General features: G+C 43.3%; 1 protein-coding gene across 1 annotated transcript in view; it reads left to right on the top strand.

Moving 5' to 3' along the window:
* LRRTM4 (leucine rich repeat transmembrane neuronal 4) overlaps positions 1 to 25,005 on the top strand; it is a 665,292-nt gene that overhangs the window by 422,769 nt on the left and 217,518 nt on the right. The window lies entirely within an intron of this gene.

Below are 25,005 nucleotides of genomic sequence, written 5' to 3'. Positions count from 1 at the left end.
GGAGAAAGTTGACAGAGCAAGGGGCTGCTTCCCGCCTGTTCTTTAAGAAGGGGCTAAACGGGCGCGCAACCTTTCGCTCCTCCTTAACTCCCCCTCAGGTACTGCCCGCCTTCCCCCCCTTCTCTCCTGTCTTTTCAGCTGTCTGAGTGTGCGCGGTGAGGGGGGAGGCATCACCTCCTCCTCTTCTGAAGTGTCCGATTCCCCTATGGGTGATAAAGGAGGAGCTGAGGGTAAACCATCTCTCCGCCTTTCTGCTGTGATCAGCCCTCCCTCTTGCTCTGAGCTGCGGAGAAGGGAGGGCCTGGGAATGTCTGGGGGGATTCTAAAACTTCAAGGCTCTCAGGCTCCCCGTTGCTAGGCGACCCTATCTCTGGCATGTCCTCTGTTTCGGCTTCGCTCCACAGAGGGTAAGTTCCTCCATCCTCCCTCTGCCAGCCATTTGAATCCTCTTCTGACAACCCCCAGGAGCCCAGCTCATCCTCCCGACATATATACAATGTACTCCATGTTTGTTGATTAACTATTCATTTTTCTGTATATTCTGAAAAATAAAATAAAATATAATTATAAAAAAGTGAAATTATGTACACCAGGTTATTTTAGAAATCAGTATTAAAACTCAGAGTTTATCTCATTCCTAACTTTGATACTTGTTACAAAGTTTTTCCCCTAGCCAGCGTCATTGCTCTACACAAGAATCAAGAATAAAATATATGTGATTGTCATCTATTTCTCTAAAAATCAGTGTCCCAGGATCAAATGGTTTAAACTATCAATCATAGATTACATGCTCATTTGCTTCGGACAATATGTTCATTAATTAAAGTTAATCACACACAGGCCTTTTTGCAAGAAACAGGAATTCACAGTGAGGTGAATTTGACCATTGCCTGCTATCCAGTTTCACTCACAGGCCTTATTTTTAATGTTAGGATTTTTAGGGTTTTTTAGAATATATTTCTTAACTTATATTCCTATATCCATATAAAAACAAACATGTGATAGGAATATATGAATACTCCATAATTTTAAACTAAAACCTTCCATCTTTACCATGGGAAGATCTAACCAGCACATCCAGTACTAGCTACATTCTTACCACATGCGTGCTTGCTCATAAACAATACATTCATCAATTAAAAGTTAATCATACACACACACTTGTTTACTTCATTTCATGAGTTGAGAAGTTCAAGCTGAACTTACTTCTCTATGAGACTGGATTTTGGGGTCTCCAAAGACCTGTACCTTTTTACTTAGTTCCTTGTGATTTTGTTATTTTTCATAAACCTATACTTTCTAATAATTATGTTTATATGTGTGGATATATAAAAATTCTGCATTGTATACCAGCCTCCTGTTCTGAGTTATGACTAGCATGCTGTGATTTGTGTTAGCCCAATAAGGTGAGGGAGGGAGGAGATATCCATTGAACCTTAAGGAGAGGAAAGTTTTAAGAGCCGTGCATATTATTAGTAGGGCTGTGCAACCAATTTGTCTGAATCCTGAAACAAACTGGGCTGATTTGTAACAATATGTGCTGATTCTCAATTGGGTCGAGGCAGCTGCAAATTGCTACAGAGCAGGCTGGGTGAACCAGAGTTGATTTGTGCCCATTTGGAATTAAGCAGTTTCGTTAAAGTCAGACAGTGTCTCCAAAGTGTTACAATTAACATAAGAACATAAGAAAAGCCTGCTGGATCAGGCCAGTGGCCCATCTAGTCCAGCATCCTGTTCTCACAGTGGCCAACCAGGTGCCTGGGGGAAGCCCTCGAGCAGGGGGTGTTGTAATTATTGATTAATAATTATTAATTAATTAATAATTAATGATCAATAATTATTGATTACAACACCATATAAGGAGAATGCCAGGGTGGGGAGAGGGGGAGAGGAGCTGGACTTTGCTCATTGACAGCTCTAGCTTCCAATCCAGGGCTAGAATCTCACCTAACACTCTCTAATCACATAATTTGGGGTAAGGGATTGTGAAGGGGAGGGAGGGTTGACCAAGCTGGATAAATGTTGAAGTAATTGGATAACACCTTTGCTGCATCCTGGGAGCTCATCTCTTGATAATTTGGTCACTCACCCTGATAAGTTGGCCATGCAAATTGGTCTTCAGCCCCACTGATTTCAAATGAATTTGTCTATCAATGCACTAGAGTATGATAGTCTGCACATGTATGTGCAGACATTTAATTGCAAAGTACATACATTCACTCTCCAAAGTACACACATGGGTAATGGCTATGTTCAGCTGCACACGTATTGCTGAAACTGAAGCCAATTCACGATTTGTTCACCACTTCTGCTTTTTCCCCCCCATGGGAGCAGGACACATTCCTGAATGTTGGCTCAGCATATTCTGCCCTGTTGCCAGCAACTGAGGATTGCTTCAGTGATGTTTATTGAACATGTCCATTGTTCCTGTCATAGTCTGGAACTCAGCTGTTACTCTCTGCTGTTTTTGCCTTACTGCCTTAGCACTTCAGAGTCCTGCTATTAATGTAGCCAATTGGGATTTCGGAGTGACCACATTTAGCTGATTTAGCAATTTTAAAAGATATATTACATGTACAAATGTGCATATGATCAAACTAGGGATGGGCAAATCCATCTGTTTCTGGTCCATGTCAATTTCAAATGCATTCAACAGAAGTGTGCTGAAAATTTCTTCTGTGCCCCTCACCCATTCTCTATCAATTAATGAAATTGCATTTGAGGTTGCTGACGGGTGTTTGGGAGTGCCCTTTCTTTCATTCTATAAATCATCTCACCAGTGGGCTCCACTCTGCACCCTTCCTGGCTACACAGGCTTCAGTTCAAGCCCAGGGGAAGTCATCAGTCATGATGTTAACTCATCCCATGGTTGTTTCTTTTCAGATCAGGAAGTTCAGGCAGCTGCGGAGGCTACAGGGTGGTAGAGAAAGGTTTACTGGGGGGGGGGGAAATAAACACCATACACACTACCCTTGTTCACCTTGCAACAATAAAGTTGGCTTGAGCTTTATTGTTGAGCTTTATGCTTGTTTACATTTTGATGTATATTACATGATTATGTTTAGTGTTGTGGTTATCGTTCTTTTTATTATGTATTGTTATGCTACAGTATTTGGGCTGTTTGTTTATTTGAACCGCTTTGAGCACAGACATTTTGTGGAAAATACGGTATATAAATAAATTGACTATTGATTATAATAAAATTCAAATTAATGCATGAACCAAGATTCTAAAGAAATTTTAAAGAAAGTTTCAAGTGTCCTAAGAATGAGGTGGAAAAATGAACCTCTCTCTTGTGCAAAGGAAGAAAACTTTTGAGAAACTGGGGGACAGTTTTCAGCACAGCACTAATTCACCCATCAATCTGTTCTGTTTCATTTTCACAATAATTTGCATATGTATAAAAATCTTCATGTAAATTTGCATTAAATATGTAATGTACCCTCAGCTATTCAGGTGTTTGTAGCTAAGATCATAGCCCAGATGTTATATGGCTCACAGATATGTGTTTGCGACCCAGGGGTGAAATAAGATGCAGACACAATATGATGGGTTAAACAACGGGCCACTTTATTAAACCAAATTCATATTATGATAATGAACCTGCAAAGGGGAACATAAGTGCGGGATTCAACTGGTGAGTCAGGCAAAGCCTGCTTGCAGCTATTCGGGCGACCCAAACCCCTGTCGGGCAAAGGGGTGCAATCTGTCAACCCCTTGCCCTGACCACACTCCAATTGTGTGTAGGGAGGCCAACCTGGGTCACCGCCCCCCGGTGCCCTGAAACTCCGGGTGGATGAGACCTGTTGGCCCCAAAGGCGACCCGTATCCTGCCCTTGGGCCATAAAACTCGGAGCTGCAGGCCTCCGGAACTGCCTATCACCTCCAAAGGTGCCTAAAGGTGTCACCTAGCTGCCCTTCACCTTCAACCTTTCCCGCACTTCCTCGCCACAGAAAGGGGACAAACCTCTGTTTAGTCACCCTTTACCCCACATTCAAACAAGATGTCCTTCAAGCCCCTCTGCAGGTCCTCTAAAAGGATATTATTACCTACATTGGTCATATGGACGCCATCTGACCGATATAGCTCAACCTTACTGCGCCTTATCTCTGGATGGTGAATGACAAAACCACCAGAGTCCGATAGAGCGAGACGGAGCTGCCTATTTACTTTTTTTGCGGGTCCTATTTATCCCCCTAGGGTCACCCATACAATTCCAGTGTCTACGGGGTAAAATATCAGACCAAACCAAGTGCACTCCCGGCCACCTCTGCGTGATGGCCCGGAAGTCAGCACACGCCTGCTCAATAAGGGCTCTGCCCTTGCACATGCCAAGGTCATTTCCACCCAGGTGAATGACCAAAAACTGTGGGGGATTCCGAACTACTGCCGTCTGGAAGAGCGCTGGAAGGAGCCCATCCCAGCGCATCCCACGGTGGCCCAGCCATTGCACAGTAGCCCACCGGCTAAGCCCAAGCTGCGTGCCCCAATGCGACTTCGCCGCCCTGCGGCCTGCCCAAAAGACCATACTATGGCTGCAGAGGAGGATGTGCACTCTTTCGTCTCCCTTCCAGCGGCCTGTCAAAACAAACAATGGAAACTTATAACAGTGACAGAAACAAGTCACAAACTGGTTTTTGGAACCCCTGGAAAAGGCCGAATATAAGACCTATAGGCTGTGGAACGCCATCTGCCCAGGGACTGTAACTGGCCTTGGGAAAAACCCAAGCAGGCAGCCGTAGACGCCGCACCAATACGAAAGGAATGTGTCCCAAATGTGTTGGGATCGAGTCCCATATGCCCAAGGGCTAACCTGGTAACTGCCCAAAACTGAAATCTAGAAAGGGGGAGGCCATCCTTATGTACAAATAAGTATCCAGGCTGCTGTCCACGGACAGTTAAGAACTTAGCCAACGTGGCTACTGGGCAAATTTTGTGTCTCTGTGAGGGTGAAAGAACCATCATACATCCCCTCTTGCGTTTATCAGTCTTTGACCAGCGCAGCTGGAGGGTAGCCTGTCCCTCCCTCCAACTAAAGTCAGACAGTAAAAGGGCACGGGAGGATAGGTCAGTTCTGGACCCCGCCAGCACCTCACTGATCCGAAAAGCTCCGAAGAACAGTGTAAGTGCGGCCGCATGAAAAAGCAGGGCCTCAAAAGGTGATGAACATAAATGTTCAGATTGGGCCAAGAGCCCTAGCAAAAGTTCTGGGTGAATAGGGGAGCGAGGATCAGGAGTGGCGGGGTGTTCCCTTGCCCAGCCTTCCAACATCTTACGAAGTCGGAAGTCATCAGAAAAGTCCCGCAAGCCTCGGGACTTGGCCAAAAAGGATAGGCCAGAGAGCTTACCTCGAATAGTTTTAACGGCAAGGCCCTTCCTCCTGCCCTCCATGCAAAACTCTATGAGGTGTTCCACCGGGATGGGCCACTGCTGTACGTAACCCCTTTCTACCCTGAAAGCCAATAGCTCCCTACCTGCTCTCTGGTAGCTGGCCATAGTACTGGGCGCAATGGACAGGCTTATCGCTCTCTCCGACTCAGGTTGCCAATCTCCCACAGATCTGGCGCGAGCATGTCGGGCTGAGCCTTGGCCCACGGTGCCAGGTGGCGAAACCTCTCCATCTGGTTCCGTAACAGAGCATCAGCAATACTGTTATCAATACCCGGTACGTGGCGCGCCAGGAACGGAATGTTAAAGTGGAGACATTGTAAAACAAATGCGCGCACTAGGTGCATAACTCTGGGGTTCTTTGATGACAAGGAGTTAATAACGTGCACAGTGGACAGGTTGTCACACCAGAAGTGGACTGTGGAATCACGTAGCCTGTCCAGCCAAAGATGCGCTGCCGCCACGATGGGAAAAAAATCCAGGAGAGTTAAGTCTCTTGTCCAGCCCTCCTGAACCCAGGTCTGTGGCCAGCTGCCATGGCTCCAAGAGTCATTAAGGATGACACCGAAACCAAATGTCCCCGAGGCGTCGGAGTGCACCTGGAGTTCAGCCTCCAGGAGGCGGTCCCGCCTCCAAAAAGAAATCCCATTGAAATCCTGTAAGAACTTAGCCCAGACCGACAGATCGTCTTTGAGCGCACCTGAGAGCCTAATGTGGTAATGAGGACAGGACAAACCTGACATGGCATCATATACTCGTCTGAGGAAAGCCCGCCCCGGTGCCACTACCCTGCAGGCGAAGTTCAATGAACCCGCCAGCTCCTGAAGGGTGCGCAGAGTTACGCTCCTGGAAGTCTGAACATGAGTTAACTTTTCACGTAGCAGCTATAAGCTCTGGTGCGCTTCGTTGGGTTGGTGCATGCCACAGCAGTAACTAACTGTGCTGGTGGGGATGGACGGGAGGAAGATCCCTCTAGGGCCGTAAGATGAGCCAGGACAGCCGCCAATGGTAGTTTGCCATCCCCCGCCCCAGAGACTCCGGGAGGGAAAGATCCCTGGCCTGGTCTCGGTGCCCTCCCTTTTCCTTTGGGCCCACCCTGACCCTTTTTTGGCGCCATGACAAAAGATCTAGGGATATTTAAAATATATATAGGCAGGCGACCCTTAGCAAGACCTAGGTAATTTGGCGGAAAATGTTCCTGCCTCCTCCCTCCGTTGACAGGTCACCGGCCTATCAACCAAAAGCCTTATATTGAGGGGGGGGAACGCACCCACTCCCTCTCTCCCAGAATCAGGCCCAACCTGCCTTCCAAGGCCACTAGGCCTGCCCTAGATACTTAGGGAAAATGTGTGTATGCGCCTCCTCCCTCCCGGTGCCCAGCCAAAAGCCTGTAAGTGTTGGGGGAAGAGTGCTTTAAACTGGCGCTGCTGTGCCTGAGGCAGGGTGCTACCGCGCCACCGCCCGCAACTCCTGCTGCCGCCGCGGAGCCAGGAGAGAAGAACCCTGCTGTGAAGGCCAGAAGGCCCGTCAAAGAAGGCCTGTCGCGCTGCCGTAGGTTGCCGCTGTTGCTGCTGTGGAGCTGACAGAGCCCCTCTGGGAAGGCCCATCGCGCCGCGGAGCTGACTGTCGGCGCAGTCCAAAGCTGCGTGGAACTGCTCGTTGGCGCGGCCGAGCAAGGCCGACGCCCGAGCCTCGCGCGCCACAATTGCGGCCCAGCAAGGCCCCTCAGGCCGAAGTTGCGGCTGGACAAGGTTAGCGCCCGAGCCTCGTGCTCCCCAAAATGGCGCCGCCGCCGCTGCCGACTCGCACTCTAACGCCAAGAGCGCAGGCACTCTGCCGCAGGCACTCTGCCACAATTATGAAGAGGGAGAGGGGACGGATAGCACGAGCCTAAATAAGCTCGTATGCCCTGCCCCCTCTAGAAGCACGCCGTGACTGCGTCACCCCAGTCCGGCGCGCTTGCCCTCTCCAGACATGGAGGCTCAGGCTTCACCCAGGCCGCAAACACGCCCCGCAAACCCGCTAAGTCCCGGGTGCGAAGCGGGGTTATAGCAAATCTGCTCTATTTGAAGTAATCCAAACCAAATTCCTGAGAGCTATTCTGGGAGTCCTGTGCTGAGTACCTAATGTACGCCTTCGTTTAGAGGCAGGGCACATTTTTATAGAGGCCCGTGCATGGATTCTCAAGATGAATTATTGGCTGAAGAAGTTGTTTTGTCCAGTGGGTTTAACCCTTCTGACGCTCATTGACATCTTCCAATCAAAATGGAGGAAGATGCTAACACTGAAATTACAAAAGCTGGGTTTCTCTCCCAATGCAGTGTTGGCTTTAGGATACGCTAAAGCCAAAGCAGTTATGAAGCAGCTTATTCGGGACATTGAACTCCAAGAACGCTTAGGGTTGTCCACACTTTACCCAGACTTTAGGGTTAATATGGTGGCATTTGCACCCACAAATTATTTAATAGAACTGACTGTCCCTAAATATAGGAAAGCTTTTATGCTAGTCAAGTTCAATGTTTTAACTTCCGCTTTCCTGTAAGGCAGGTATAAGAGAGTACCCTGTTGAGAGCGTCTGTGCCCTTGTGGTTCAGGAGAGGTGGAGACAATTGCCCATGTGTCACTCTATTGTACTTTTTATCATGATTTTAGAGCTATTTTTATTACTCCGACACTAAAAAACTCCCGGCAGATCTCACTTATTTTAGTGGCCAGCTTCCTTGCAGCTTATATCGATTGTTGGAGAGTAAAAATTAAGTAATATTTTTTGTAATTTGATCTTTAATATTTTTTATGCTTTACAAGGAAATCTATTGTGGTTTGCTTGCTTTTATTATGGTCAAGAGTTAAATTATTTTACCTTTTTTCTGTTTCGCCCTTGTACAATTCTGTATGGACTGTATGGACTGGTCTTTAACTGTAATAAAAATAATCAATCAATCAATATTAAATGCACTTTAAGAACATAAGAACATAATAACAGCCTGCTGGATCAGGCCAGTGGCCTATCTAGTCCAGCATCCTGTTCTCACAGTGGCCAACCAGGTGCCTGGGGGAAGCCCGCAAGCAGGACCCGAGTGCAAGAACACTCTCCCCTCCTGAGGCTTCCGGCAACTGGTTTTCAGAAGCATGCTGCCACTGACTAGGGTGGCAGAGCACAGCCATCACAGCTAGTAGCCATTGATAGCCCTGTCCTCCATGAATTTGTCTAATCTTCTTTTAAAGCCATCCAAGCTGGTGGCCATTACTGCATCTTGTGGGAGCAAATTCCACAGTTTAACTATGCGCTGAGTAAAGAAGTACTTCCTTTTGTCTGTCCTAAATCTTCCAACATTCAGCTTCTTTGGATGTCCACGAGTTCTAGTATTATGAGAGAGGGAGAACTTTTCTCTCTCCACTTTCTCTATGCCATGCATAATTTTATACACTTCTATCATGTCTCCTCTGACCCGCCTTTTCTCTAAACTAAAAAGCCCCAAATGCTGCAACCTTTCCTCGTAAGGGAGTCGCTCCATCCCCTTGATCATTCTGGGTGCCCTCTTCTGAACCTTTTCCAACTCTATAATATCCTTTTTGAGATGAGGCAACCAGAACTGTACACAGTATTCCAAATGCGGCCGCACCATAGATTTATACAACGGCATGATGATATCGGCTGTTTTATTTTCAATACCTTTCCTAATTATCCCTAGCATGGAATTAGCCTTTTTCACAGCTGCCACACACTGGGTCGACATTTTCATCGTGCTGTCCACTACAACCCCGAGGTCTCTCTCCTGGTCGGTCACCGCCAGTTCAGACCCCATGAGCATATATGTGAAATTAAGATTTTTTGCTCCAATATGCATAATTTTACACTTGTTTATATTGAATTGCATTTGCCATTTTTCCGCCCATTCACTCAGTTTGGAGAGGTCTTTTTGGAGCTCTTCGCAATCCCTTTTTGTTTTAACAACCCTGAACAATTTAGTGTCATCAGCAAATTTGGCCACTTCACTGCTCACTCCTAATTCTAGGTCGTTAATGAACAAGTTGAAAAGTACAGGTCCCAATACTGATCCTTGAGGGACTCCACTTTCTACAGCCCTCCATTGGGAGAACTGTCCATTTATTCCTACTCTCTGCTTTCTGCTTCTTAACCAATTCCTTATCCACAAGAGGACCTCTCCTCTTATTCCATGACTGCTAAGCTTCCTCAGAAGTCTTTGGTGAGGTACCTTGTCAAACGCTTTTTGAAAGTCTAAGTACACTATGTCCACTGGATCACCTCTATCTATATGCTTGTTGACACTCTCAAAGAATTCTAGTAGGTTACTGAGACAGGACTTTCCCTTGCAGAAGCCGTGCTGGCTCTGCTTCTGCAAGGCTTGTTCATCTATGTGCTTAGTTAATCTAGCTTTAATAATACTTTCTACCAGTTTTCCAGGGACAGAAGTTAAGCTAACTGGCCTGTAATTTCCGGGATCCCCTCAGGATCCCTTTTTGAAGATTGGCGTTACATTTGCCACTTTCCAGTCCTCAGGCACGGAGGAGGACCCGAGGAACAAGTTACATATTTTAGTTAGCAGATCAGCAATTTCACATTTGAGTTCTTTGAGAACTTTCTCTTAAAATGTGCATTTAAAAATATTTTAATATGTTTTTTCAAGCCAAAAACTGTCAGAATATTTGGGAAAATGGAAAGCAGGTGGATAACTGTGTTCCTATCTGCAAATTAGCCCGGAATGTGCAGGTCAGGTGAGTTTATTTCATAATTAACAAAGACTGTATTCCTCCGACTTCCCATATCCTGAACAACATGTGGTTAAAACACTACACACAAGGGTACAGAAAACAGTGTTTATTTTGATAGTCAGTGTGTTTTCACAGGTTCACACTAGTTCTTGATGCGTGCACAAATACATTGTGTATTAGGTATAATGTGTGAATAGCCCTAATTGTTGCTAGCCATTGAAACCTTCATCTGATTTTCTCAAGAGCTGTCCAATTAAAGTAATAAAAAGTGGATTGTGGTCCAAGTTAAATGTGTAATTCAATTCCAAACACCACTATGAAAGGCTGTCTCTCAGTCAAATGAACATACTTCTGGCCGGGATCCAAAGGGTTTTGCAGAAATGCTGGCCAAGCATATTTCTTTTTTCTGGTTGCTGCAGTTAATTCTGTGAAATAACAACTGTATGCTAAATGAAGATATGCTTCCTTATGTAGCATTTGTCCTCCCTTGACATTCATGTCATTGCCATGGAAGTAGACAGTTGTTAAAATAAAAGATCTAAGATGACTAGCTATATGATCAAGCTATGAATTTTAATTAATTTGGTCTTTTATGTTTCTGTGTAACTTTATACATGTTCAGTATTGTGTGTGTTTTAGAGATAGCCATAGCTTCCTTACTATTAAGCATCACATGTTTAATATACACTAGGGCTATTAATAGGTTCAGTTTCCCAGACCAAAAGCTGTTTCAGTTGAAAATGGGACATATTCAAACTTGATTTAGGAAGTTCTGCTTACATGGCATGTAGCACAGCTGTTTTCTGTTATGGCAAATGCATATAATCTAGGTAGAGCTGCATTCAAGAAAATGGAATGACGGTATACCTATCCAGAATGTGGCAAGTGTTTTGACTGGTGCTGGCCATACTGAGCATATTACTCCAACATTGTATCAATTTCACTGGCTTCCAATTGGTTTCTGAGCCAAATTTAAGGTGCTGGTGTTGACCGTTAAAGCCCTATACAGTCTAGGGCCAATACATCTTAAGCCGTCCTCTTTTCATATGACTCTGCCCAGCCACTTAGTGTATGAGATGTGTGTTTGCGGGAGGGGCAGTTGGCCGTAAGAGACAGGGACGTCTCTGTAACAGGTCCTAGATTGTAGGAGTCTCTCCAAACAGAGAACTGCTTGACTCCCTCCTTGCTATGTGTTAGGTGACATCAAAATGGATGCCATTTCACAGGGTCTTTGGGGAGGCTGATAGATTGCTGTTCTCTTGCTAAATAATGCTGCTCTTCTTTTTTCAGGTCAGGGCCAGACCAAGACATTTTGTTGTCTGAGGCAGAAAAGCAAATAGCACCCACCTAAGTCAAGGTGTGCGCAGAGATGAAGATAAATTTGATTCAGTTTGCAGTTAGAGCTAAATGTATCAAATTTGCACTTTCCAAAACAATAGAACCAAAACACAGCAATCCTTCAAAATTCACATGCATCCGAATTTTGCGATGCAGTTCTTCAACCAAGCAGTATTTACAAAAATGCATATATCAGGGGAGAATGTGTATAAAATGAATATATTGGTGAAATTAACATACAAAATGAATTCTATTAGGATAAGGTGCTTGCAAAAATGTGTACATTAGTCAAAACTGCATATAAAATGTATTCATTAGGAGACATTTGCCCTAGAATGCTGAAGAATTTTCATGAGGGTTTTTTTTAAACTAATCACAAATTGTTGCAGAAATGTGGAGAACTGAATTTAAGATTAGAAAAAAGAGAAATGAAGAGAACCAAAATTGACAGATCATTCCATCCCTCATGTAGTACCCCAGCCTAGCACTTCAGGAAGAAAATCCCACAAGGATCTCTTCCTGGGATTAATCATACTGTACTTTTAATTTACTATTTTTGTAATCATTACTTGACCTTTCATGACATCCAAAATTTGTTTGAACTGATTTGGACTGCCTCACTCTATCTTGGGTGAGGAGAACTTTTGGTGCTCCAGATGTTGCTGAACTACAACTCCCATCACCCCACACCACTCGTCATGCCTGCTACAGCTAATATTTTATTTATCTATTGTTTATAACCCATCCTTCCTCCGAAAGGAAGCCCTGGGCAGCAAACAACAGGTGATAAAACATTAAAAACATCTTACAATGTATCTTAAAAACAAAACATATTTAAAAACATATTTAAAAACAATTCTGGTGCAGGTGCAGATTGGGATAAGCTATCTGTTTGAAAGGCTTGTTGAAAGAGGAAGATCTTCAGTAGGCTCCAGAAAGATAGCAGAACTGGTGCCTGTGTAACAATGAAGGGGAGTGAATTCCAAAGGCTAGGTGCCACAACACTAAAAGTTTGCTTCCTGTGGTGTGCAGAATGGACCTCATGATGGGAAGTTACCTGCAGGAAGCCCTCACCCACAAATGCAGTGATTGGCTGGGAATATAAGGGGTGAGACAATCTTTCAGGTTTCCTGGTCCCAAGCTGTATATGGCTTTATACACTGAAATCAGCATCTTGAACTTGTTCCAACAGTTAATGGGCAGCCAGTGCAATTCTTTCAGCAGTGGGGTAACATATTGGTAATATCCTGCACCAGTGAGCAGTTGCACCACCACATTTTGACCAGCTTCAGTTTCTAGACCAACCTCAAGGGCAGCCCCACATACAGCATTATAGTAAACCAGCCTGGACGTTACCAGGACATGGACAACAGTGGTCAGGCTATCCTGGTCCAGACATGGCCACAGCTGACTTACCTGCTGAAGCTAGCAAAAGGCACTCTTAGCTGCTGAGGTCACGTGGGCCACTCTAGCAACAGAGATGGATCCAGGAGCACCTGCAGACTATGAACCTTCTCTTTCTGAGGGAGTACAACCCCATCCAAAGCAGGCAATTGATGAATTAACTGTACTCAGGAACCATCTACCCATAGCCATTCTGTTTTGCTAGGATTCAGACTCAGTATATTGGCCCTGATGTAGCATTTCTGTGGGATAATGTTGAAGATTTAAATGGTGAGAAGCTCACAGACTAGTTGCCCAGCACAGGAGCCTAGGGCTCACCTTAGTGGTAGAGCATGTCAGGGTCTGGGGACCTGGCAGTTCTGCAAGGATGTTGATGCCAGCTCTGATGTGGCTGTGTTTTAAAATATACATTTGTATATTTGTCTTATAGCAGGAGCAATACAACCATTAAGCATGGAGGGAAACTCTGTAGCATGCTAATGAGCCACACTTAATTAAAATTAGGAGTGTACCAGTTGGCCTGCCTGATGCTGATTCCAACATTGGGAGAGATTTGATATGGCTCCGAGTGCCCTGGAAAGACTGCAAATGCTCGGAATTGCACAGTGATCTGTATACAAGAGCCAGAAATTATTCTTCCAGAACACACAGCCATGTCCCATGAGGTTTTGCTTACTTAATGTTAAGGAACAAATTGTGCTGCTTAAGGTAGACTTCAGTGTGTGTGCGCGCATGTGTGTATACACATACACACTAGGGGCTCCACCCCATGTGCTTTGTGCACCAACTCCCCCAGATACTTCTAAATACACATATATGCGCACACACAGGGAGTCTCCCTCAGGGATTCACACACACACACACACACACACACACACAGAGAGAGAGAGAGAGAGAGAGAGAGAGAGAGACTCTGAAGCCCCCATGGAGTCTTTTCGCTATTGTGTGAATGCCTTTTGTATTCACCCAGATCTTTCAGACCAAGAATGACTAACCTCTGCCCTCCAAATGATGGACTACAACTTGCATCATTCCTGATCATTGACCATGCTGCCTAGGTCTACTGGGGGCATTGGAGTCCAATAGCTACAGGTTCCACACCCCTGTTTTTGAGATTGTATGCATTGCATTGTTATTGTTTGTATCCCACCGCTAACACCTGCTGCTTCTGTGTTATGCAATATCATTACATGATTTTATTATGGTCTCCTTGTTTTTAGTATTTTAATTTTGTGCTAGCTGCTCTGAGAAACTATGTATAGAATTGCAGCTTTAAAGGGGGGATTAGACAAATTCATGGAAGCTATCGATGGCTGTTAGTCATAATGGCTGTATGCTGTCTGCAGGATCAAAAGTAGGGTAGCTCTGGGTGCCAGTTTTTGGGGAACAATAGTGCACTCGTTTCTGATTGTGGGCTTCCCATAAGCATCTGGTTGGCCACCGTGAGAACAGAGTGCTTTGGTCAAAAGGACCTTTGGTCCAATCGAGTAGAGCTTTTATTTTTATGTTCTGATGGATGGAGAGATATTTGAAATTATGCTGGTTCTCTTCTTTCTTCTCCCCTCCTTTTTGTTGTTTTCCATTTCCATCCATCTTCCCTCCCAACATAATAAATAAATACAGTGCCACTTTTAAATTGTTTTTTAAAACTTTTGTAAATTTTTTGTAAATTGTTTTAAATTTTTTAAATTGTGTTTTAAATTGTTTTTAAAAGATGTCTTTTAAATTTGTATGTTTGTTTTTAATGTTTCTAGTTGTTGTAAACTGCTCAGAGAGCGGTATACAAATACAATCAATCAATCAATAAGCACTTTGATTTTTTTCACTGCAAACTGTATAACGTGTACAAATTAAAAAGTTCCATTTGTTCCATTGCACCCAGCCCCCACAAATTGTTGCATGCAGAGAGAGGGGGATATGTAACTAAATATGCAAGGTCATGTTAATAATAATTATCAGTGGAGGCTACTCCATTAAGACTGCCCCACCAAGCTCAGTCTATCCTCAGTCAGACTCCACCTGCCTGCCTTCTTACTTGCAACCCATCCAGGTGGCTGTCAGCATCTTCTTCCTTACTCTCATTGGGTGGTATTCAATGCTAGTCCTACTCAGAATAGAGCCACTGATGTTAATACACATGACTAACTTATGTTCATCAATTTCAGTGGGTCTACTCTGAATAGGACTTAGTTGAATACAGCCCATTGTTGCTATTACAGAACTCAGGATGGAGGAGGAGGGGGTCAAAACTAGAATTAATTGGTTCCATCTCTCATTGGCTCTGGCTCCACCTATGGTTGGACTCCCTGCCTTCTGCCCTACCAATGGGCACCAGCCGCCACCATCACCTCTGCTGCTGCTAATCTAAAAAGAAAGAAAAACATTACAGAACAGTCCACATTCAGTCAATATACAGGAAACTGTATTGTTAATCACTGAAAAATCAACACTTGATGCAAGCTGCATCCTTCAGTTGGATTCCCCCCCCCTTTTGACTCTAGACTGTAGTTTAATTATGCCTTCTTATTCCTGCTTGATTTGAGAAAGAAAAGCCGTTAATTCTGTTCCTTGTATTGGGGCAAAGGGGGGAAGTCTCTGACTCACTAGTAGACACTGATCAATATGCCCATTGAAAAGTGATAATTATTTAAATTGTCAGCTTGGAAGCTGGTTCCCAAATGTAAACAACTTCAAAGTAAGATTTCAGGGTAAGGAGGAAGTTTTGAAAGGGGTGTGTGTGGAGGGAGAAATAGAGCTCAAAACGGCTCCAGGATTTGGAGAGCACTGCCTCCTTTGCCAGCGAATCCATTTCCTCTTTGCCATTATTGCATTGCATTGCATTTATTTATTTAATTTGTATCCCACCCTTCCTCCCCGGAGAAGCCCAGGGCAGCAAACAAAAGCACTAAAAGCCCTCTAAAACATTTCTTTTTTTTTTAAAAAAAGAAGACTTTAGAACATACTAAAACAAAACATCCTTAAAAACATATTAAAACAAAACATCCTTAAAAAGCCATTCCAACACAGAGGCAGACTCTCTTTAAAAGGCTTGTGACAGGTCCACTGCTGCTCCTCTTCCTTGTCATTGCTGTCCCTTGTTTGCTTGTCACTCAGAGGCCCAGTGATCAAGCAGGCAGTGACATCAAGGAACACAGGAAGCTGCCTTACACTGAGTCAGAACTTTGTGCCATCTAGCTCAGTATTGTCTACCCTGACTGGTAGTGGCTCTCTAGGATTTGAGACAGGCAACTTACAAGACCCAGAGATACCTGGAGATTGAACCTGAGACCTTCTGCATGCTACATACTGCAGATGCTCTCCCACTGAGCTATGACCCTTTCCCATGTACTGCTCCTCCTTTTCAACCATCACTATTGTGAGAATGGTGAGCAAGCTGAAGAAGAGGAGTAGATTAAGAAGCATCTTCTCAGTGAGCCCTCTGCTAGGATGTGAGCCCTTTGGTGATATCTAGCCATGCCAATCCCTGATGTAATCCCTGGCTCAAAATAGTCGCAGAATCAATATGCTATGCCTCCAAAGTTCTTCTCTATTTAAGCTGAGGGTGTAGAACATCTCACTGGAAACTTCTCTTCTAGCCTTCCTCTCTGTCCCAGGACTCCTTGTGCCTAGAACACAGATTTCAAACTTCAGCATGTTCAGTAGCATCCCATGCCTAAGGAACTGTGGGATATTTAGTTTTTATACTATAGACTCAGAACTCAGGGAACCACATTTCCCAGGATCCCTGGCACCTTGGACACTGCCATTGTGCTGGTGTGCAAGACACTAGAAGGGGGAGAGAAATGGGGGCTTTGCATGGAATAGGGGCCTCAACACTGCTTCCAAGTAAGTGTGAATAGATGTTGGGGCAGGTTGAATGGGGAGTAGCACAGGTTTTGGGGTCTTGTAGGGTGTTGGGGCTATTATATGTGAGCAGAATGAGATTGGGAGCACAACTGGATCCAAATGTTGGGATTGTGAAAAATTATCATATTCTCATGCATATATTTAAAATAGCTCAGTTTACCAAATCCAAGGAGAGTTTAACCATTACTGTTTGCTAGTGATAACTTCATACATGGTGGCCCTCACAGAAAGGAAACCTCAGGTATGCTCTTTGTTGAAATGGAGTTTGCTGTTGTGGACTTAGTATCAGGGCTTAATTTTAGTTGTGATGTAGGCTGAGAACTTGATTAGTGTGTTGGGGTTGTCTCTGGAACATGTGAAATAATTCTGATAAATGGTTGCTGCTCAGTTGTGGTAGAAGCTCACAGTTTAATGGCCACCATGCCAAACTCACAGTTGAAATTAAACGGGGTGGTGGGTGACTACATAGTGTGGTGGGTTCAGTCTGGATCCAGACAAGTTATTCACCCACTTCAAAATATGTCTTGGATGCCAGAGCCCAATTTCAGGTACTGTCTTTCAGTAGGGATGAGAGGAGCAAAGCAATGGATAGGACAATTGCTGGTTTGACATGGGATCTGCCTGGGAAAATAAAATAAAATAAAAGCACCCAATGTTAAATCAGTATTAACTAAACTTCAGCCTTTTATGTTACAATATATTAGAGTGAAATCCTATGGTCCCTGAGAGGGTATCCCAGAGGCCAAAGGGTATAGTGGACCTCCTTTTCCATGAGCAAAGAGGAAGGTCCATGAGTAAAAGAGAAGATCCATCTCTGGAGGAATGTAGGAAGATGCCTTATACTAGTCAGACCATTTGTCCATCTAGCTCAGTATTTTCTACACTGACTGGCAATGGCTTTCCAGGGTTTCAGGCAGGATTCTCTCCCAGCCCTACTTGGAGATACCAGAAATTGAACTTGAGACCTTCTACACGCAAGGCAGATGCTCTACCACTAAACTGTGATCCTTCTCCAATTTCCTCTCTTTTCTCTGCTGTTGATGCCCTGATGGAAGTAAGAACAGGGGGACTGTTAGGGTCGATAGAGACTTTAGATCCACATAATCACATGATCCAAAGCTGTCCTGTCCACACACACCTACCTCCGTGACCTGAGTGATGGAAAATACACTAGCCCAGAACATGGCATATATTTCCCCTCCGGCCACTCCCCCATCTTCTACCATGGCTGGGCTTTGGATTTGGCAATTATTTGGCAGAGGTGGGGAACTTCAGGACCTCCAATGCGGCCCTCCAAGCCATTCTATCCAGCTCTCAGGACTCTCCCTAGGCCTCTGTGCTTGCCTAGACCACACCCTCTTACCAGGCCACACACCCCACTGGCCTTGCTTCGCACCCTCAATAAGTGTTCTTTCCTGACTGGATTGTATCCTTGATCTCTGATAATGCTTCCAGCTTGCCTGAATGGAGGATAGAGAGGTGTGTATAGAAAATTGCCTTCTGTACAAAGGGAGTTATTTCATTCATTGCTCTGCCTGCTTTTGCCTCTGGCCCTGCCCACCACTGATATGTGGCCCCCAGAATGCTGTCTAGAAGGGAATGTGACCCTTAGGCCACCCCCATAGGATTGCTATGGTAGTGGTTCAATTAAAAATTGAAAAGATAGGTGCAGCCCTGTTGGTTGCCCAATGTCTCCTAATAGTTCGGTGATGCCTACATGAAGGCCTAAACACAGCCCCTCTCCCTTGCTGTCTCTTTCCCCTTCCCCACAGCTAGTAGTCAGTGGTAGTCTGTGTCCCAAAATAAAGATTCCAATTAGTGATCATAATTAAAATCAGTTGATACTTCTATCCTCTCTTAATTTTCCCCTCTCAATGCAGAAAGGTCTAAAGTGGAGTTGGTGTACGGAGGGACATGAGGCTATATCCAGCATTATATTCCAGCCAGTGCAAGGGCTCTTGCATTAGTGGCTAGGTCGGTTTTCCCGTTGCACAACAGAGAAATCCAACTCAGCAGTTTTCCTAGTGGGAACTTGTTGTGCAACAGATTGTGCAATCTAAAGTGCAACAAAGTTACCAACAACCTGTTTAGGTATTCTCTTCCACTGGTGCAAAACATTTTGCCAGCAGAACAAGAATGCCACAAAGTGACTTTAAATTAAAGTGACATTGGATACAACCATTGGATGAACCTCTCAAATTTCAGTTTGTCTTTTTTCTAGTCTCAAGTTCATCTTCTTACATTTCCACATCACTTTGTAATAATATAAAAAGTCCTCACAAAAATATGTCAGCATTTTAGCACACATTTCTCTTAATAGACACATTTACATAATATTGGCAAATATACCTATTTTTGCATACAATTTTCCTAATGTGTTTTTGCAAGTTATTTTCACAAATATATTGTGTTTGTGTATGTTATTTTTGTGCACATTGCTTTCCCTTCTACTGATGGAAGGATCTGTCAAATTTGGTTCTCTCAGTTTCTCATTATTCCAATCTTAAATTCAGTTCTCCATATTTCTGCAGCAATTTGTGATTTTTTTAAAAAAAATCCTCATGAAAATTCTTCAGCATTTTAGTGCACCTTTTTTCCTAATAAACATATTTGTGTATGCAGGTTTTACTAATGTATACATTTGTGTAAGGAATTTCTCCTAATATCATGCATTTTCATGTTATTTTAGTTAATATATTCATTTTTGTGCACACTTTCCCCTGATATATGTATTTTTGTAAAGATTGGTTGGAGAATTGCATTACAGCATTCGGATAATTCTGAAATATGAAGGATGGCTGTGTTTCAGTTCTCATATTGTTTTGAAAAATGCAAATCTGATAGATTTGGCTTTAAATGTGAACTGAATTGAATTTTTTCCTTCTTCCCTACTTTCCTTGAATATATACATATTTTTACACATTAAATGGTTGGAGGACTGCATCACAAAAGTCAGAGAAGTGTGAATGTAGAAGGATAGCTGCATCTCGCTTGGCTTATTGTTTCAGGAAGTGCAAATTAAATTAATTAAGTGCAAATTCATATTAAAATGCAAATTGAGCCACCTTCCCCCACCATTCCTAATTGGAGGTGATGCCTGTATCTACACTCCTGCTCCTCCCCATGTTTAGCCCACTTGCATTCAGGCAGATGCCTGAACAGGGATGGAGATGACCCCCATTGAACAAAGCCATACCCTTTTGCATAGTTAGAAATTGTGGGTGTGCGGGAGTATGGCCGATTATGAGAAGCAGATACTTTCTTGACGAAGTCTTAGATCTCAACACTGAGTGAGGAGAAACCAGAAAGTAAAAGTTGTGCTTCCTTCTCTCCTTTTCCATCAAGGGGTGGGGTGCGGGGTGGGGACCAAGCTCAGTCCCAAGGCGTGACATTACATCCATTAATTCTGGGAGCAATGCTGTACACATGGTTAATGATCCACTGCATGAATTTGTTTCCTTTAGTTTTTGGCAATTTAGATTTGGACATTAGGATGATGGGATTTCTCCTCAGCCTAAGAACTTTCCCTCTGAAAGCCAAAATGTATGTGTGCATGTGCATGCACATGCATGTTTTCTGGGGAAGATATTTAATCCTTTCCTAGGGCAAGTAATCTTGTTTGCCTTTTGTTAAAGTTGACAAATCTCTCTCTGTCTCTCTCTCTCTGTGTGATGGATAAATCGGTCAGTTTTGGTTTCTCTCAGTTTCTCATTTTTCCAGTGCTTAAGTTCAGTTCTCCACACTTCTGCAATGGTTTGTGTTTTTTCTTTAAAGTCCTCATGAGAATTCATCAGCATTTTAGTGCAAATTTATCCTACATTTTTGCAGACAGTTTTGCCTGATGTTCACAATTTTGAAGGCAATGTCCCCTAATAGAATGTATTTATATGCTATTTTCATGAATATATGCATTTTTATGGACACTTCTTTGTACACATTATTTGGTTGGAGAACTGCATCACAAAATTTGGAGAAGTGTGAATTTCAAAAGATAGCTGTGGCTTGATGCACATATTATTTTGGAAAGTGTGAATTAGGTTGAGCTGAATTTCTTCCCCATTCTACTATGTATGGATTGTATCCAACCAAATTCTACTCAAATTAGATTTATTGAAATTAAGGGGCCTGAGTTAGTCCTGTCCATCAATTTCAGTAGTTCTACTTAAATACGATTAGCATTGGATACAATCCTATGTTTGTATATAGACATATTGTTGCACATCACCCCAGTCTCTGAGTGGTGTGAGACTTCCAGGGGCACTATCCAGGGTTTGGTTTCCTTGGAAGGAAGGTCAATGAAGACTGTGGTGTCTTTTTGAGATATGTTTTATTCAGAGTTTGTAAAAGTTACTTTTTTTGAACTACAACTCCCATCAGCCCAATCCAGTGGCCATGCTGGCTGGGGCTGATGGGAGTTGTAGTTCAAAAAAGTAACTTTTCCAAGCTCTGGTTTTATTTACACATATTCACAAACTGAGTTTAGGATGGAGGGGTTCAAAGCATTAACTGTCCAATAGATCTTGCTTTTCTATCAGGCTTGTAGGGAGGCACCCCAAAGCCATGGTGCAGGGAGCAGGCCTCTCTGTGTGCCTTCCTAGTTCCCACCTTCTTCAGATTAGACTAAAAACACAAACCTCTCTTTGGCTCCTGGATGGGTGGGGGTAAGAAGGCCCCTCTCCTGGAAAGAGTTCCAACAGCCATAGGATCTCTCTTGGCCACATTCCTTTGGATATGTAGATTTACCATTCAGTAAGATAATTAACTCACAGGCTAGTTTAACAAAGGAAATTAATCTGACCAGTAGAGCAGGTTTCTTGCTTGCATATCCCAACTTCATGTATAAGATCACAGGCTTGAAGAGGACCCAAATATATCTTCTATCTCATCCCTCAATCCCATGATAATATTCTGTGTGAGAGAGATTACAGCTGCTGGCCAACCATTCCTTTCTGGAATAGAGATCACTGATTAATAGCTCAGAATGTTCTATGACGTTTTATAAACATGGGCTAATGGTTAGGAGATGGTATCCTGATAAGGGGGGGATCTCACTGTGTTTTTAAACTGGATGTCCATTTCAGCATAGAGAAATTAATCTATCCAGGTGAATGAGATAGCTGAGAATTTGAAGTTACTCTCTGGTGATCTGGTTATGAAAACTCTCAGAAAACAGGTATTTCCCCCTAAACACTTGTAGAGAAAGTCTTCAGATTTGGACCTGGCACTCAATTCAGCAGAGTGAGTTTACGCATTACTATATATAACTAACATCACCATCTGTTTTGGCTTTTCTTCCCCAAAATCCCCAGTGACCCAAGGAGGACTGCCTTAAACCTCCCTTCATTCAGAAAACAAGTGCAGTGAACCACTAGATATTCCAACGGCATCCTCTATTTTTCATTGGCAAAGAAAAGTTGTGTCATCAAAATCTAATCTAGCTTGCAGTGTTCCGCCCACTCCCAGGCGAGAGGACATTTATATATATATATTTATTCTCTTATTATTATTTTTCCCTGAGTGAATGAAGCAGCTGCTGTCTAGCTGGGAAGAAAATTGATAACACGGCAGTGGAGCCAGCGGGGGGCTTCTCTGAGTCATTGATTTCCTTCCCTGCTAGGCAATGGTTGCACCAGCCTCCTTGCAGAATGCAGAATGCCTCCTTCTTAGCCATCATTAGGATGGCAGTCATACAATAGACCCTCTCAATTGAATATAATAGATGTATTAAGAAGAGGGTTGTATTTTTCCAGAATCACTGATTCATAAAGCCTAAAGGTTGCTTCCACTTTTTTTAAAAAAACAACAACCCAGCACTTAAAAGATGCTAGAAGCAAATTACTTTAAGGAATGGCTTTACTCTATATATGAAGCTGCTTCATAACAAGTCAAGCCATTGGTTTGTCTAGCTCAGTATGGTCAACAGTGACTGGCAATGGATCTTCAGAATTTCAGGCAGGGTACTTCTCCAGCCCTACCAAGAGATGCCAAGAATTGAACCTGGCAATGATGTGCATGCAAAGCATGTGTTCTTCCACTGAGCTGTGACCCTTCCCCTGCAATCAAGGATTGCTGCATTGATCACAGAAACACAGCTGTCATTTTGGAACATACTTTTGCCCACTTTGGACAAAGAATCTATTTCAAGGATGAACTGCTCACTGCTGTTTTAAAATATGACACAATTTTGCATTGATAACTATATTGATAGCTAATTCAATCCATGGGTTTCTTTTATTAAAAGAAAACAGATTTCCAGTGTGATTGCACTCATGTCCTTCATGTTGACTCCCCATAGCCATCTGGTCACCGCTGCAATAACAGAATGCTGGATTAGATGGACCTTTGGTCTGATCCACTAGGGCTGTTCTGATGTCCGAGGCAGCTTTGCTGCTTGTGCAAAACAACTGGAAATTTTTGAGAGCTTCTGTAAGGTTAACCTTTCACCACCATTGTTGGGCATCTGAGGCTGGTGAGCAAAGTCTCCCATGGAGAAAGTTCATAAGATCTGGGGCTAAAAAAAATGGAATTGGAGTTGAACTTTCAGGTTCTGGCTTGGGAGAGACATCCAAGGGATTAAAAAAGAGATTCAAGTCAGGAAGGTCCACATGTCTTTATGTTAACAGAGGCTTTGTAAATAATATTGTCGGCAAATAAGGACGTGTGGATTTTTATTCATTCCATTCTTATATTCAGTGGTGGCAGGTGACCATTGGGACTGGTGAGGAGGAAGGCAGGGAATCCAACAGGAGGTGGAGACAGAGCCAATGACAGGCAGAGCCAACTAATTCTAGCGTAATCCCCATCCTCCTCTCCGCTGAGTTTACAAAGGCAAATGGACACTAAGCAGGGGGAAGTTGACAGCCAGGGTCACCCCTTGAACTGGATGTAAGTTAGAAGGCAGGGAGGTGGGGGCTGGCTGAGAGCAAACTGAGGTTCATGGGGCAGTGCTCCATTCACCCTAACCAACCGGCCTCCACTGCTGTTGTTACTTGGATTTGTTTTTGTTCTGCGTTCCATTGCTTGTGAATTCTGGTTTAGCTCTGAGAATTCTAAAATCAATTCAAAAATAAATGTTGAGGATGAACACGTTGCTGCAGCTTCCAGTTCAATGGCTTCTTCCCTCTTCCCCTCCCCTTTTTAAAATGGTATGAATGTGCACACATGCACTGGGAAAACACTGATTAAAAAGCAATCAAGAGATTATGTTTAGGAATGGTTGTGGAATTTGATCTTTGTGAATTACTGTATGAACCTCCTGGACTAATGTGCAGGTTGAAATAAAAGTTATTCATCAGCTTTCACACTTCCCAAATATTCAAAGGCAGTTCTTTGCTCAAATAAATAAATAATTCTAAAAACATTTGAAATGATTTTTTTTTAGAGAAAAGACATGTAGAACATGTGTTTAAATGCACATTTTAAATAAATAATTAAACATGATTTTTTAAAAAATGCAGATTATTGCAGAAAAGGAATGGGCTTATGGGTAGATAGCTATTTATTCATTTACTTATTTCATTTATGAATCACTTCCTATAAAACATTCCAATATGTATATTGATAGGCGGCCTAAAAATAAAATTTTATTATTATTATTAACAATATACATAAACAGTATATATATTAATCAGACACAATGAGTCCAACAGGAAACCTGGGATCAAACTACCAACCTGGTTCTTTAGGAGAGTGCAACACTATCTAGGACAGATTGCACACCTCTGTCCAGGTTCAGCAGTCCTCTGTGAGTTCAATGTATAGTTCCTACACAAACCAGTCCTGGACTCTGTACTTAGGCTGCTTTCACACTTCACTTTATTCCATTATTCTGACGATTTCTTACCTGGTAATTTGCACACTATATTTGATCTTTCAAACAGTGCAGAAGCTAGCTCTGAAATTCTAGTGGTATGTAAGTGGAAATTTAGCACAACTTTCCATGATAAATGATACCAGAAATAATCCATTAGCAAGGCTGGGCACTCAGAAGATTGCAGGAGTTTGTCGCTAGCTGCAGCCGCCCACATGACAGGCATCCCAGCAAGCTGTGTGTTCCTGCCCTTTAGTTGCACAGGGGTTTGTTTTTTTTTGCCTGACGAACATTGTACCACTATTCCGGCATTGGCGCAGATAGCAGCAGCATTTCCCCCACACACCCCTGTGTTGATACAACTAAAACAATTTAAAAAGTCAGATCCTAAAGGGAGAGGGCTTGCATGGTTACGGGATGAGATCTTAGACCTCCTACACAGTGGGGAACAGTGTGCATGTGT

This window comes from Rhineura floridana, chromosome 12, assembly GCF_030035675.1.
Source record: "Rhineura floridana isolate rRhiFlo1 chromosome 12, rRhiFlo1.hap2, whole genome shotgun sequence".
Classification (NCBI taxonomy): Eukaryota; Metazoa; Chordata; class Lepidosauria; order Squamata; family Rhineuridae; genus Rhineura; species Rhineura floridana.
The sequence above is the reverse complement of the archived record's forward strand: the minus strand, read 5'-3'. Positions and strand labels throughout refer to the sequence as shown.